The following is a 13088-nucleotide window of genomic DNA, read 5'->3' on the forward strand; positions in this document are numbered from 1 at the left end:
TTTTGAGCCATTATGTTTAGATAATCAAAATACCCATGTTTTTCTTACAGGTATTTCTTTTTTTTGTATTAATTAGAAAGTATTCTTTATATGTTATGCTTTATATATTACAATTACTGATACTTTTGTGAGGACTCTCTACTCATTGAGGTATAAACCCAAATGCTTTTATTTTTTCCATTAACTGCTACCATTTATCTTATGTTGAAGCCTTCTTTTCCACCAGGAGGATAGCTCAGCATCTTCCTTACTTTTCAGCCACATTCTGTTTTTAGAACAGACTTGTAGCATTGTTTCAGATTTATCCCTGTGTTTTAAAAGATAAATCTCTGATTTGATGCAAGAATCCTCTAGATCTCCCTTCTGAATAGGTGAGCCTTGCAGCACTAGGAGTTAGTGCGTGTGGGTGGGTGTGAGACATGTCTCATCTCACACACCATGGGACACCAGGCAGGCAGAAGAGATGAGTGGGAAGGATGCTGCCCTGCTCCACTGCTTCTAAGTGTTGAGGTTTAGTTTTTTTTTTTTCTGAATGGTGGTTGAACTTGATGTCTGTGGGCTCCACAGGGCAAGATCATGACTCCAACAGATTAAGTAGATGATGGTTTCCCTCTCAAGCTGCTTTGGATCCCACTGGGGGGTTCCTTACACGATTGGCATCTTCCACTGATCCTCAGTGGGCAGTTTTGCAGAACACATCTTTGAGTTGAACACCTCTTTGCCTCTTGGCATGACCATCACCAGTGAGACTGGAGCCCCAAATCTGAATCCTTTGGAAGCCTGAACTCAGTGTGGGGACTGGGGAGTCCTTGGCCCTCCTTCTTCTTGCCCTGCTGTGGTCCACCTTTCCATTGCTCCCAATCCTCTCTTCTGCGACTCCATTAGTCCAAGACAGATTATCAAGTTCAGTGGCAAAATAAACAGTGTACCAGGAAGCAATATGACCTTCTTGTAGGCATCATCAGACTTTAGTAATCACTGTCTTTGTGTTCCCTTGGTTTGGGGAAGATGAAGCCCCTCCTTCTCTTCCCTCAGAGAGAGGGGAGGAGTGGGGGAATAGCTTCTATTTACACACAGAGACAACTTACAATTTCCTTCCAACTATGTATAAATTAGAGGTTTATAGGTTATGGCAATGTCAGTTATCTTGCATCTGTACCTCTCAGCAAGCTCTGAAGAGAGTGACTAGTCCCAGTGGCTGGAGTTTTCTGATCTTGAATATGCGGTTCTTGGATCACCCAGGCCTTGGTTTCCCTAACTGTATTCTTTCGTATAATTAATTCTTTGTTTGTTATATATGTTGCAAAGGTCTATTTCCAAATTGTTCCCTGGCTTTTAATTTTGTTTATTATGTCTTTGGTCTTGCAAAAGTTTTATCTTTGAGGTCAAGTGTATGGGTAAAGTAAAAATTCCTTTCCCAATCTACAGTCATAAAGACATTCTACTATATTTTTTCCCCAGTAGTTGTAAAATTTTGTTTTTTACACTTAGGTCTCTCATCCATGTGGAGCTTACAAAATTTTCAGATGATGTGATAAAGGGATATAATTTATTTTATATGGAAATCCCATTGCTACAATGTAATTTATTGAATAGTCTATCCATTCCCCAGGAATCAGAAATGCTAATTTTGTCTTATATCACATTTCCACCTGTGTTTGTGGCATTCTTATTCTGTTTTCTTAGTATATTGGCCCTCTTTGAAGCAGAACTATACTGTTTTAAGTACTATAGTTTTATATATGTTAATCTCTAGTAAGACAAGTCTCCCATCCTTTCTCCCAGAATAATTTTGATTACTGTGGCCCTTTACTCATATATATGAATTTTAGAATTGACATATCAGTTCTGTAAAAAAACTTTGTTGGGATTTTGATCAACAATGCATTGGATTTATAGATTAATTTTGGTATGAGCTAACTCTTTAATGTAAAAAAAGTGAATTAGGTGATTGCCCAGCAGTTTAAATGCAGAAATGTTTCAATTTAGTATATAACTAATATATCTTTCTTAATTTGCAATATTTGTATGTAAAACTTTGTTGTCTTGGTCAATGCCTAATACAAAGCTTCTCTCAATAAATATTTGTGGAATTAATGAATGACCATCTGTAGACATTCGTGCTAGACATTTTGTAACTTAGAATGTGTTTTGGAAACTCTGTGTCATTAGGTATAAATTCTCCAAATTACAAATATGTTCTTCATGATTTAATGTGGATTCCAGTCACTCAACAAGAATGCATAATTTGTAATTATTAAAACTGCACCAAGTCAACATTTTACATTTTGAATGAGCCCATATTGGTGGTCACAGTATCATTTCTGTGTATTTGTTAAGAATGGTAGAGTGAATTATATCTTTAGATTTAATTTTTTAAAACTACTTTATTGAAGTATGATTGACATACAAAATCTTTACATATTTATAGTATACACCTTGATGAGTTTGAAGATAAGTACACATCCTTGAAACAATCACCACGGTCTATGCCATAAACATGTTCCCCACCTCCAAATTTCCACTTGCCTTCCTTACTTATAATAATGATTATTATTATGTCATGACAAATGGGGCACCTGGGTGGCTCAGTTAAGTGTCTGACTCTTGGTTTTGGCTCAGGTCATGATCTCACGGTTCATGAGATCAAGCCTCACATCTGGCTCTGTGCTGACAGCATGGAGCATGCTTGGGATTCTCTCTCTCTCCCTCTCTCTCTGCCCCTCCCCTGCTGGCACTCTGTCTTGCCTTCTCAAAATAAGTAAATAAACATTAAAAAAAAACAACATAAGGTCCTCCTTCCCAGTAAATTTTTAAGTATACAATATAGCACTGTAAACTGTAGGCACTGTGCTGCAGTGCAGATCCTTGGGACTTACTCATTCTGTATACCTGAAACTCTGTACACTTGGGTAATATCTCCCTTGCACAGCCCTGCATCTGCCCATGGCAGTCACCATTCCACTCTCTGCTTCTAAGGGTTTAACTCTTTTAGATTTCTCGTGTTAGTACTGTGATGTAATGTTTATTTATCCTTCTATGTCTGGCTTACTTCACTTGGCATAATGTCCTCCAGGTTCATCCATGTTGTTGCAAATGGCAGAATTTTCTTTTTCTTTCTTTTCTTTTTTTTTTGAAGCTCAATAATGTCCTGTTGCACGTACATATGATATTATCTTTACTCATTCAATGCCATCCAATGATGGGCATTTAGATTGTTTCCACTCTTGTTTATTGTGAATACTGCTGAACATGGGAGTGCAGATATCTCTGAGATCTTGCTTTCATTTCTTTTGGATATGTACCTAGAAGTGATATTGCTGGATCATATGCTATTTCTATTTTTAATTTTTTGAAGAACTCCATACTCTTTTCTATAGTGGCTGCACCAATTGACATGCCCACCAACAGTGTGAAAATCCTCACTAACATTTGTTCTCTTGCACCACCTTGGTTAAATTTATTCCTAAGTATTTTATTCTATTGATGGCGTTGTTAATTTCTCCTTCTGATAGTTCATTGTTAGTGTATAGAAACACAACTGATTTTTGTATACTGATTTCTATACTGCAGTTTTGCAGAATGCAGGGCTGCTATAACACAGTACCAAAAACTGAGTGGCTTAGAATGATAGACATTTATTGTCTATAAGAAACCTTCTATTTTTTTTGACAGGTAGTTGAGATGACTTTAATTCAGGCTGATGGGACCTTGTGATAGAGAAATAAAACAAGGCATTGCTTTGTTGATCATGTTACTTGTGGATCTGACAAGGAGATCAGTCTTTAAAAATTCCTTAAGACATTTTCATTTAATTTAGGGATCAAATTAGAAATTGAAGAGGGCGTATTTAACCTCAATAGGTTCTGTATTCTGTTACCTGCTTTCATATGAATTTAGTAGTGATTAGACACAGGAGGTCATCAGATGCATGATTAGACACTCTGATTGTGTGACTTCTTGTTGAAGTCTGATGCTTGAAAATCCGTTCACTGTAAGCTTTGGATATGAGATTGTAGTACATATTTATCCTTTATGGTTCCCATTACCTGAACCCCTTCTTCCCATGTTTGGGGAATATCCTCTGTCCCCATTCTGAATCTTGGTAGGAGGCTGAGCTGCATCCTCCTACAGAAGCTGAAAGTGCCGGTTCTTACTTCCTTCTCTAGCCTTCACTGCAGCGTGGGACTCTTGAGGAACTCTGAGTGCTGCAGGAAGACTAGAAGCTGCACTGATCATGGTGGCAGCCAGTGTTTGGTGAGAGCTTATGATACAATGTGTTTGTTGGTGGAGCCGATGGTGTCTTCCCCAGACCAATGGTGAGGCATATTTTGTATGTTGCTCCTGGCTGCGTAGCTTCTACAGGGCTCCCATGTTGCAATGCACAATGTGCATAGTTGGCCTTGAACCTAGTTCTTCAGTCATTGTGGTGAGTCTGAGGTAAACGCTATCCTTTAAATAAATTTGTTTCCCTACTTAAATCAGGTAACAATGACTATTTCAGTTTTCAGCTAAGAAGCTTGACATACACAGGGATGTTCAACCTTTAACTGATCCACCTATAATGGAATTTTAGATGTATGGACAAAAATAAATTGCTCAGAGCTATATATGTCGTGAAAACTAGTCCTGTACTTCAGTTTCTAAGCTGGCTTTGATTTATACTCTTTTTGTCATTTTCTAAGTCTCTTTTATTCATTCAATACATATTTCTTGAATGCCTGTGTATTAGTCTCCTATGGCTGCTGTAACAAATTACCACAAACTTGGTGGCTTAAAGCAACACAGGTTTATTCTCTACTTCTGAAAGCCACAAATTTAAAATCTGCTTCACTGGGCTAAAGTCAGGGTGTTGGCTGATTTCTTCCTTGTCTTTTCTAGCTTCTGAAAGCTGTATCTATCATTCCAACCTTTTGCTTTTGATGCCACATTACCTTCTCCTCTTCTGTAGTCAGATCTCTCTTTGCCTTCCCTCTTATATGGAAATTGTGATTATGTTTAGGGCCCACCCAGATAATCCAGGATAATCTTCCCAAGATTATAAGGATCCCAAGATCCTTAACCTAATCACATCTTCAAAGTGGCTTTTGCCAGTAAGGTAACATTTACAGGTCCCAGAGTTTAGGACCTAGATATCTTTTGGGGCTATTACTGGGCCTACTATACTCTGCTAGGTACTATGCTTTGGGAATACAAGGGAAAAAAGATAAAGATTTGATTTTCACTTACAGTGTAGATGGGATACACACATTTAAATACAAATTACAGAAATAATTCTGCAAGTTTATTTGGCAAGTGCTCAAAGGGGAAATGTAAGAGGGGATGGGAGAGTATAGTGGACTGATCTGGCAAAGTCTAGGGAGGTCATGGAAATTCTTGCTAAAAACTAGTAATAGCTAACACTATGTGCAGGCACTATATTCAGTGGGTCACATATATTCATTAATTTAATCCTCACCACTAACCTATGAAATAGGTATTTTACTATCTCTACATGAATAAACTGAGACACAGAGACTGTTAGTAACCTGCTCAGGGGTCTGTGGCTACTAACTGGCAGAGTGAGAAGTATTTAAAGTGGTCCCTAAATGGAGTGGATCCTGGTTGTTTTGCCTGCCTACCATTATTGTGTAGGCTGTGTCCTGATTTTCCTTTTTTTAAAAAAAATTTTTTTTAATGTTTATTTATTTTTGAGAGAGAGAGTGGGACAGAGTGTGAGTGGGGGAGAGTCAGAAAGAGGGAGACACAGAATCAGAAGTAGGCTCCACGCTCTGAGCTATCCGCACAGAACCTGACATGGGGCTCGAATTCACGGACCACGATTTCATGACCTGAGCTGAAGTCGGACGCCCAACCGAATGAGCCACCCAGGTGCCCCATGTGTCCTGATTTTCTTTGGAGGAATTTCTGCTCATTGTACTCTGTCCTCCTCTAGTTAGCGTTGGGTACATGCTGCTGATAAAACAAATAGCTGAGGACGATCCACCTTCCATAACAGTCTGCCCATCCCTTCCTGCCATCTTAACCTCTTAGGCTTCTTTGGTTTCTGTTCTTTTCTAACTGTGTGGACTACATCCTTTCTTCCCAATAAATTCACTTCCTGCCTTGGTTTCTGCTGGTTTCTGTTGCTTACAACCAAAGTGTTCTTAGAACAGAAGGAATCAGCCAGGTGAGGACAAGAGGAGGCAAGCAATTGCAAGGCAGAGAGAGGAGTGTCCCTGAGATGATAAGCTGCTTATAAAATTTCTGAGGAGCTGTGAGAAAGCCATGTGGCTGGAGGTAATGAGTGAGGTAGAGAGTGGTCAGAAATGAAGTTCCAAAGCTTGGCAGGAGCCAAATATATAAGCACATGCCATTTGAGGCTGTGGGGCTTTATCTGAAGAGTAATACTTTATTGTTTTGTTTTCTTTCTGTGTGTGTGGGTTTTTTGTTTTTTTTTTTTGTTTGTTTTTTTTAAAGCAAGACACTGATAGCTCACGTGCTTTGCCAGCTGGACTCAGTGGGGTACAAGTAGAAAGCAACTGTATTCTTTCTTACATTTCCTGTTAAACTTGCTCCGCTGAGTCATTTCCTCCTAGATTCTGGATAAGCTATGGCTAAGGAGCCATTCCTTTTCTGGTCCTGTCGTGAAATATCTAGTACAGTCTAATATCAGAACTCCACATTTTCATCCAATTATAAAGTTCCTCTTTCTCTTTGCCAAGGCCGAAGGCAGACTTTGAAGCTGCTTTTGGGGAAAGGTGTGGTTATCTGCTTCCCCACATTACTTTCCTCTACCTTCTTGTCACTGATTGTGCTACCTCTGGCTCCTCCTGTGTTGGAGGTAGAGGAGGGACAAGGCTGTCCTTTTCCTGAGAGATTTCTTTAATGCGCCTGTAGTTTCCTGTTGTCAACAGTGCTTCTCTTTCTGGGCCCTCACACCTACTTCTTTTTTTCTTTTTTACATTTTTTTATGTTTATTTTTTGAGAGAGAGAGCGAGCAAGCGAGAGCTAGAGCACATGAGCAAGGGAGGGCAGAGAGAGAGAGGGAACACAGAATCAGAAGCAGGCTCCAAGCTGCCAGCACAGAGCCTGATGCAGGGCTCGAACTCACGGATCACTAGATCATGACCTGAGCTGAAGTTGGACGCCTAACTGACTGAACCACCCAGGTGCCCATCCCTCATCCCTACTTCTAAACCCTAACTTCTGCCAGTTCATATTCAGCCTCTTTCTGCTGGGCTCATCTTCTACCCCAAGTGGTCAAACCCTTGAAAGTGGTGAAACCCTTTTCATGGTGACTCGGGGCTGAGCAGTCTGCAGGAGGCAGGCTCACTGTCAGACTAAACAAGAGTGCAACTGTTTGCCAACAGCCTTACTTCACTCACTCACTCTGCCTTTAGGCTGGCCAGATTCTTGTTTTCAGACCTTTTCAGGCATGCGTTCACTGCCTTTGTGTTCTCCCAGATTCCAGGGGCCAGTGCCAAGCTCTTTAGATGTTTCTTCTGAAGCTACCCACACATGGAAATACCCCAGGATCCATCAGGCTTTCCTTATTAATCCTCGATTGGCTGAACAAGTGGGCTAAGATATGCAAGCCTCGCCCTAGACAATCTTCTTTGCAAACCCAAGCCTTTCTCTATAATGTGGGTGTAATTGGCAACTATTGTTCTGAACCCTGGGGCTTCAGTCCAACCTGAGACAATAGAAAACTGCCATTTTAATATTTTCTTGCAACGTGATATGATCAGATGCCCATTATTTGCATAATTTTAATGAATACCGTCTCCAGTCACATAACTTCCCCAGGGTCCATATAAAACACCGACCATTCTTATGTAAAAAATCAGAATATTTTGTAAATCTGACCAGATTTGGGTTCCTTTGCCCTAAACAGTATTAAATTAGTCAAACAATTTTGTACTCAGTATTCTACAGGAAGTGTGGGACCCTTTATCTTCTTTTGGTTTAAAAAAACCCCACTCAACCAGCTGTCAAACACTTGAATGTGGACCAAAAACTTAAATATTCAGTAGAAATTTGGATGTATTCTATAAAACTCTCAGCAAAGTGGAAAGCCCTCTGACCACTTTCAAAATAATCCAAGCAAACAGCAATTAGGGATATATTCTACTTTTTTCCATTCGTTCACAGCTCACCAGGACATAACGTGAGCTCCCATGCATATTGGGAAGGAAATGGACAGCACTTTGATTGTTCCTTACTTTGATATGTGACTGTCAGTGTTGCAAATAATGTGTCTGCAAAAGGGAATTGCCTCCTGGTGCACTTGAAGATAGAATTTTAAAAAATGTTTCTTCCTCCTTCCTTTTCTCTTTCCATTTACTCAGCATTACGTGACTCTGTTGTTAAGCACCTGAGGAGAAAAAGGAATTGTTTATGGTGACCCCAATGGGATAAATCTGGCCAAGAGAAGGTAGACAACATAGCAAAGAAGTGTTTCCAACATTTATTTAGTGTATATTTGTTAAGCACCTATTGGGCACAGAGAAAATAAAACACGGTAACTGCCTGCTAGAAGCTTTTAATCTGGTTTGAGGATGTACATGCACCATAAGTGAAATTCAAGGTTTGTAATATCGAAGGCAGAGTCATCCCATACTGTGAGCCTGTAACAGGCAAAGCTACAGCCAAGAAAGGGGTAGAAGCTATAGAAAGAGAGGTCTGGGTTAAATGTAAGTTTCTAACAGAGTTGACCAAAGATGGGTTGAACCACCTTATGTGAAGGCAAGTTTTTTGTCATCCAAGGTATTGCAGCTGATCTGGATGAGCAAATTGATTTGTAGTGGCAGCATTTGTAGAGGGCATTATTGTGTCTGAGGAGTGGTTATTCTAGATGACCTTTAAAATACTCACAGGACTTTCTGGTGCCTTGATTCTGTGAGTCCCGAAGATAGCATGTATAGGCTCCTCAATGCTTAGGAAATAATTAATTGAGGGTGAGGCATGAAATAAGGAACAGATACGGGACAGAAGAAGGAAGGGAGGAGGGAGATCCAGTCAGAAGAAATACTGTGAGATCAGTGTAAGATCTAGGGGCTTTTTCTTGTCCATATTTTGGAAGAGAAAACTAGATTATCCTTAACCACATTAAAGCAAGGTTCCTCAGGAGTTTAAGAAAAAATATCTTAATGAATGTTTCTTTGCTGGTTGAAAATTTGGAAGAGTTGACCCATAAAGTCAAGCTTGAGGGATGAGGTAGGGAGTTTGCCTGCTTCACTTAAACAAAATTTTGCTGAGTGTGTACTGTGTTGCAGGTATCAGGTCTTGGGAGCGCAGAGATGAAAAGAGACATGGTTTCTTCTCTTGAATTGCTTATTGTTGAACAGAAGCTTTTAAAAAGCCCATCCTAGGGGCGCCTGGGTGGCGCAGTCGGTTAAGTGTCCGACTTTAGCCAGGTCACGATCTCGCAGTCCGTGGGTTCGAGCCCCGCGTCAGGCTCTGGGCTGATGGCTCAGAGCCTGGAGCCTGTTTCCGATTCTGTGTCTCCCTCTCTCTCTGCCCCTCCCCCGTTCATGCTGTGTCTCTCTCTGTCCCCCCAAAAAATAAATAAACGTTAAAAAAAAAAATTTAAAAAGCCCATCCTAAAGTGTTTCCTAATGAAGACCTATGTTTAATTTCCCCAAAGTTTTATGATCTCTTTAATAATAGCTATATTTATTGAATACCTTCTAAGCTTATTTATTTAATTTTTGAGCGAGACAGAGCAAGCAGGGGAGGCACAGAGAGAAGCAAGAAGAGAGAGAATCACAAGCGGGCTCTGCCCTGTCAGCACAGAGCCTGGTGCGGGGCTTGAACTCACAAACCGTGAGATAACGACCTGAATTGAAACCAAGAGTCAGATGCTTAACCCACTGAGCCACCCAGGCACCCCTATTGAATGCCTTCTAAATGCTAGATGTGATGTTCGTCCCTTTCTAGCTCTAGACATTTTACCATCTCTGTTTTCCAAACAGAAAATTGAAGCTCAGAGAGACCAAGTATATTGTCCAACTATTTGTAAATGGCTAATTGAAAATTCAGTCACTAAATGGCGTGTGTATCATGTTCTAAGTTTTGTACTAGGTGCTGGATGCACAGCATCTTATGAATCTGCACACCATTGGAGAAGATAGGTATTACTGCCACCCCAATTTTATGGTCAGGAAAACAAAGACCAGTAAAATGAAACAAATTGCAGAGTCCCATCGTTAGTATTATGGATGGAAGGTTTGTATCACTTTCAAATTTATATGTTGAAATCCTACCCCCTCATGTGCTGGTATTAATAATAGGTGGGGTCTTTGGGAGGTGATTAAAGGCGCCACCCTTATGAATGGGATTAGTGACTTTATGAAAGATACCCCAGAGAGGTCCCTTGCCTTTCCTGCCATGTGAGGAGGCAGCATGAAGACAGACCCCTCATGACCAGGACTTCAGCAGACATGGACTCTGCTGGTGCCTCCATCACAGACTTCCCAGCCCCCGGAACTGTGAGAAATATATTTCAGGTGATTATAAGGCACCGGGTCTATGGTATTGTTACAGCAGCCTGAAAGGACTGAAGTAGTGTGTCAGTACAGAGCAGAGCCTTGCTTGGTCCAGCCTCCTTGGTTCCAAAGCCGATAGTCTTTAACCACTATACTACCCCTTTTCTCCTCCCTGTGCTTTAGTGTTGACAGCTTCCCCCTGGCTCTGCATTCCTCCTCCTTTTACCAAAAAACAGAGTGAATGTCAAAACCATTTTGAGCACTTTCTCAAAAGGCCAGGAGTGAACTTGACTGGAGGAGAAATTCCCATTAGAATTTTGAGGCTCAGCATACAGCAGTGGCACCAGGGAGGTAAAAATGCCATGCTAATTAGGCAATTACTGAAACTCATGATTAAAACATGAGGTTGCCTTTCTAAGAGAATCCCTGGAATAAGTGGTATTCTTCACTTTGCCTTGGAGCCTGGTCTAAGAAATTCACCTTCTGCTGCTGGAGAAAAGACAGGGAGGCAAGGACTGTCTTATCCATTGTCTCTTGGGATCCTTACAACAACCCTTTGGAGATACCCGGGGGAGAATTTGGTTTGGGAGTTTAATGGCCAGTTAATCAGATTCCTCATTCTTTTGAATACTGTATTGTGTGCAAAATACATACGATAGTCAGGGATTCCAATTTCAGGTGGATAGCATGGATTGGATCTCAGGTCTTGGATCTATGCCCAAATGCCCTTCCTCATACTCCCCCGACTCCAGCTACAACTGGACCGTGGGGTATGCCTTTAGGAAGGGCTGGGCTTACAACCAGCAGAGCAGAGAAGCATAATTGCTTCACTCCAGATGAATGCAGGGAACCTAAGAATTATGCCAGGAGGTGTTTGGTTGGCTGATACAATCACAGGGAGAGAGCATTATGGCTTCACCATAGTACCTCATCTTGTTCTTTTAATCCATTGCCCTCTCCTGATTTGACAGAGAATTTGAGGCCCAGAGTAGTTAAAGTTTTAAAAGTCACAGTTTAATGACACACTGGGGGCTAGACTCTTGAGATCCTGTCTCCTAACGTGCCAGTCGAAGGGAGCTTAGAGCTCAGGGGGTCAGACCCTTCCTGGTACAAATGTGTCTAGCACCTCACCAGGGAGGCATTGTGACTTGTCCGAGATCAAACCGCCAGAACTAGAAACTCAGGTCTTCTGTCTCCTTCTGGTGTATCACAGAATTCTCCTTCCCAACCCTGTGATGTTTGTGCTGTTGGCTTGTGAGCATGATCTTCTGGATTCGAGTCCTGCCCTTGAGCTTCTTTCCTTAACTAGGAGAGGAGGATCGCAGAGGTAATATCTGCCCCTCAATGTTCTTGTGAAAACCAAATGCACGAGGGTCTGGGCAAACGCTTTGTGATTGTAACGCACTTTACAGATATTGGAATATTCTTTCTGAGATTGTCACTCTCACTTCTGCCTTCTCAGATGGGCCCCTTTGGAGCCAGGTGGGACACAGTTGTCTCAAAAGGTAGCTTGGCTGCTGGAAGAACAATCCTGTAGTGCAGGGGTTCTCAATGCTGGCTGTGCATTAAAATCACCTGGAGAGTTAAAAAAAAAAAATACTGATGGCTACACACTATCCCCAGGCCAATTAAATTATAATCTTTGGAGGAGAGGCTACTCATCAATATATTTGTAAATCTCCCCGGCTGTCCTGATATGTAGAATGGTTGACAGTCACAGCCTTAGTGACCTCACACTTGGGTTTTATAGCACGGACACTCTTGGAACTTAGATGGGCATTGCATTTCCAGGTGGATTGTATCTTTTAATATTAGAAACCTGAATCCAAGCCTCAGTGGGGCCTTGTGTGGACCTCTTCACATTATTGATGACAATTCTTTACCTGTGCAAACGGGCTGCCCTCTTTTGATGCCTTTTCATTCTTACTACAGCCCTGGGAGGTCAATAATTATTGGCCTCCTTTTGCAAAATGGAAAAACCTCATTCCCAGTCAACCCTGCATGGAAGCATATAGCTGTCTCTGCTGCTCTTTAAATTTTTTTTAATGTTTATTTATTTTTGAGAGAGAGACAGAGCCTGAGTGGGGGAGGAGCAGACAGAGAGGGAGACACAGAATCTGAAGCAGGCTCCAGGCTCGGAGCTGTCAGCACAGAACCCGACATGGGGCTCGAACTCACGAACCGTGAGATCCTGACCTGAGTCGAAGTCGGATGCTAAACTGACGGAGCCACCCAGGCGCCACTCTGCTGCTCTTTAGAAGAGAGGCTCACGCCAAGTGGGTCAGAAGCTGATCCTCATTCCCCATTCTGACAATGGCATCTTCCCATTTGAGAATTCCTGGAAAATATCCATTTTGATCAAGGAGGCTTGTTGTTAACACCCAGCCCGACCTGTGGTCAACAGTTGTGCCTGTTGTGCACTATTCAACCCTAAAAAGTGCCAACTGCATTACAGTCTTGTGAATGGTGCTCCCGGCTCAAGGGCAATACCTTGACTAGGTGGCTGCTGGCACTGAATGTGCTGTCTTGATGGAAGGCTATCTCTCTGATAAGATCTAAAAAATGCCCGGTTGACACTGCCCTTCCCTTCTAGGTCAAATGCTACAACAGCGTAACATC

This window comes from Herpailurus yagouaroundi, unplaced genomic scaffold (assembly GCF_014898765.1).
Source record: "Herpailurus yagouaroundi ecotype Mexico unplaced genomic scaffold, PumYag 187, whole genome shotgun sequence".
NCBI classification, from domain to species: Eukaryota; Metazoa; Chordata; class Mammalia; order Carnivora; family Felidae; genus Herpailurus; species Herpailurus yagouaroundi.